Raw genomic sequence first — 3,658 nt, 5'->3', positions numbered from 1 at the left:
GAATATTTTATAGTGGTAAAGAAATTACAAAATGAGGGAGGGAGGTTTACTTGCTTGGTATTCCAGACAAATAGACAATTTAACAAATGAACAAGATCACACAATTTCAGAATCTTGGATAGAAAGTATAGGATATTAGAATTAGAGCGATATTGTTGAAAGTATATTATTTTTAATGCCTCGTTTTGCAGATTAGATATTCTTAAAAAATCTTTTGTCTGGCTTTGTCCCTAAACCTGACAAGCATATCGTAAATGGGATCCAAAAATTGCATGGTATATGTTGAGCAGAGTTCCATGGTTGACATAATGTCGAATTTTGGATAGCATCCCATTAGATCTAGATAGTTTCAGTGCTAAGTCTTTAAGGTGAAAGGAAAAGGTTAGATTCGAGTCAATTTTGATTCCAAGATATTTTAAAGAAATTACAGGAAAGATTTTTTGGCCACTTAGTCTGAAGTTTAGGTGTTTAGTGATTTTTGAATGAGTTGATTTGAAAATGATAAGCTCAGTTTTGCTGGTATTAAGACTTAATTTGTTGGATCGCAGCCATTTAAGAAGATTGGATAAATCATGATTTATATGTTTGTTGATTTTTTTTAATGATTTGTTCGTAAGGAGTAAGTTTGTGTCATCAGCAAAATGGTAAGCAGTTGAAAATTTTAAAGACATATTGAGATCATTTATAAAAATAAGGAAAAGCAGTGGACCTAATACAGAACCTTGTGGTAAACCTGTGGAGAAAAATATTGGCAAAGATTTAGCATTATTGATGGCGACAAACTGTGACCTATTAAAAAGATATGATAAAAACCATTGGTGAGCAATACCTCTAACACCATAGTGTTCTAGTTTACTTAGAAGGATTGAGTGATCAACAGAATCAAATGCCTTATTTAAGTCAAGAAACACACCACACGCAAATAGTTTACTGTCAAGAGCCTTCCTAATTGACTCAGTTATATTAATAAGTGCATAAATTGTGGAGTGTTTGCTACGAAAACCATACTGGTGATTGTAAAGACATTGATTTTTTTTTAAAAAGTTGTAGAGTCTGATATGCATGGCTTTTTCAAATATTTTACTTAAGTTAGAAAGAAGAGAAATTGGTCTATAATTTTTGTGGTCGAATTGAGAACCCTTTTTATGGAGAGGAATGACTTTGGCTATTTTAAACACATCCGGAAAAAGCCCTTTTTCAAAAGAATTATTCAATATGGTACAGAAAGGTTTATAAATAACGTGAGCAGTAAGTTTAAGAAGAGGAGAGGGTAAACTGTTTGGACCTAAACTTTTCTCATTTTGCAGAGTATTTCTTATTAAGTCAGATACCTCGTTTTCAGTGACTGGATTAAGGAAAAAGGAACTAGAACTTGGGTTTTTTAAATAATCAGAAAAAATAGTTTTAGAGGAACTAACTTTGCTTGATGGTGGACGTTGTATAGTTTGAAAGTGTTTGTTGAATATGTCAGCAATGGCCACACTGTCTGAGATAGTTTTACCATTATATTTAAGATTATAAGACTTATTTGGCAAAGAAGGTTTGATGTTAATAATTTCTTTTATTCCTTTCCATGTGTTTTTTGTATTGTTGAGGTTATTGTTAAAGAAGGAAATATAGTATGACTTTTTAGAACTCTTTAATAAATTGCTTATTTTATTTCTATATAATTTAAATTTATTGAATAGATTAATTTTTGTGTTGGGATTTTTAGATTTTATATATTTTTATAGAGCTTGTTTTTTATATTAATTGATTTCAGAATTCCATAGGTGATCCAAGGTTTAGATTTGAGTTTAATTTGGTTTGCGGAAAGTTTTTTGTATGGGGCATGACGATCAAGGATCGCGTTAAGTGATTTTAAAAGGAAGTTCATAGATTCATTAACATCGTCACCATTCTTAATATTAAGTTCCCAATTAATATCTGATACTGCCTGTATAAATTTATTATTATCAAAATTCCTAAAGGATCGTTTGGTAGTTATTACTTTTTTGTTTTTAGGAGGAGTATTTGGAATACAAACAAATTGTGCTAAGTGATCTGAAATTGATATTGTGAGGTTTCCAGAAATTAGATTAGGAGTTTGAAAATTTAAAAAGATGTTATCAATAATTGTTTTTGATGTACAAGTTATACGTGTTGGTTGAATTATTGTAGGGAAAAATGAGTAAGAACATAATGAGTCAAGGTAATCAGAGATGTTGGATTCATTGTAATTTAGTAGGTCCATATTAAAGTCACCCATTATCACAACCTGTTTATTTTCAGAACTAAGCTTTTCAAGTAAAGGGTTAAAATGATCGGAAAGGAATTCCTTAGGATTTAACGAAGGGTGTCGGTATATACAGCCAATGATGATATTTTTTTTAAAAGGATTGACAATTTCAACAAAGACAGATTCCAAATACTTTGGAATGTATACTGTAAGATCTTGTCGAACATTGTAGTTTATGTTGGATTGCAAGTATAGAAGAGCACCTCCTTTTTTGGCTTCAGTTGGACAATGTTCGATAGTATAGCCATTTATATTTATATCAGTTATGCTAGAATCATTAATCTGTAATTTAGATTCTGAAATACCAAACACAATAGGGAGAGAAGTAAGTGAACTTATGAGACTGCGAAGATCATCAATATGAAAAGGTAAAGATCCAATGTTTAGATGAAGGTACAATTCAGAATTTGATTTTATAGTTTTATTAAGATCAAGAATATCATAATATTTGCAGTTAGTATTCGTGTTAGAGATTTTATTTAAATCCTTAAATAAATTTTTGAAATGTATCGGACTTTCCAAAGAATTTAATATATTAGTTGGAAGAGTCTGACATGAAAAAGTCAAAGAAAGTTCAAAGCCAGAGAGTATACTAAAAGGCAAATTCTTAATTAAGCAGTCACTACAGAACCAGTCAGAAGTGTTTTCTACAAGAAGATTATATGAGGATTTATTGACTTGACTGCATTTAGCATGAACCCAACAAGAACAAAAATCACATAAAATGGCTCTATGACTTTCAGCTACTAGTTTATTGCAGAATTTACAAGTGTACTTTACTGCCATGTCAAAATATATTGTTGAAAATAATAAAGTAATAGTATATAAAAAATATTTAAAAATAATAAATTAAAATATATTTTTTATTTACAATTTTTCCAAAAAAAAATTAGGCTTTGGGGGCCAAAAAATGAAATTTTGCACAGGGCACTAGAAAAGCTAGTTACGGCGCTGTATATATATTTGTATATATATTTGCATATATACAAATGTATATACAAATATATTTTTATGTATTTAAATTTAGTTTATTCGACACTTAGTTTAGCAATTAAGTGTCGACGAATAACTCCACACTATATTGTTGATTACTCGTCACGAGTTCTGACAACTCGTCACGAGCTCACAAATCGGAAACGCGCTATACTTATCTGTATACAAACTATAGCAAAATTAACCTTTTTACTGAAGTTTTTTGAATAACTTGAAATGTTTTTATGTATTTAAATTTAGTTTATTTGTTTGACTATTTTAACAAAATAAAACTATTACTACGATAAATTATTTTTACGTTTAGCATATGACATGGCCCTGTGGCCCAATGGATAAGGCATCTGACTACGAATCAGGGGATTCCAGGTTCGAGTCCTGGCAGGGTCG

At 30.2% G+C, this 3,658-nt stretch overlaps 1 non-coding gene across 1 annotated transcript; it reads left to right on the top strand.

Moving 5' to 3' along the window:
• The first annotated feature begins 3,585 nt into the window (after positions 1 to 3,585).
• trnar-acg (transfer RNA arginine (anticodon ACG)) lies at positions 3,586 to 3,658 on the top strand. The gene has a single exon. It is a non-coding gene; the product is annotated as a tRNA-Arg (tRNA).

Source organism: Hydra vulgaris, chromosome 08 (assembly GCF_038396675.1).
Source record: "Hydra vulgaris chromosome 08, alternate assembly HydraT2T_AEP".
NCBI classification, from domain to species: Eukaryota; Metazoa; Cnidaria; class Hydrozoa; order Anthoathecata; family Hydridae; genus Hydra; species Hydra vulgaris.
The sequence above is the reverse complement of the archived record's forward strand: the minus strand, read 5'-3'. Positions and strand labels throughout refer to the sequence as shown.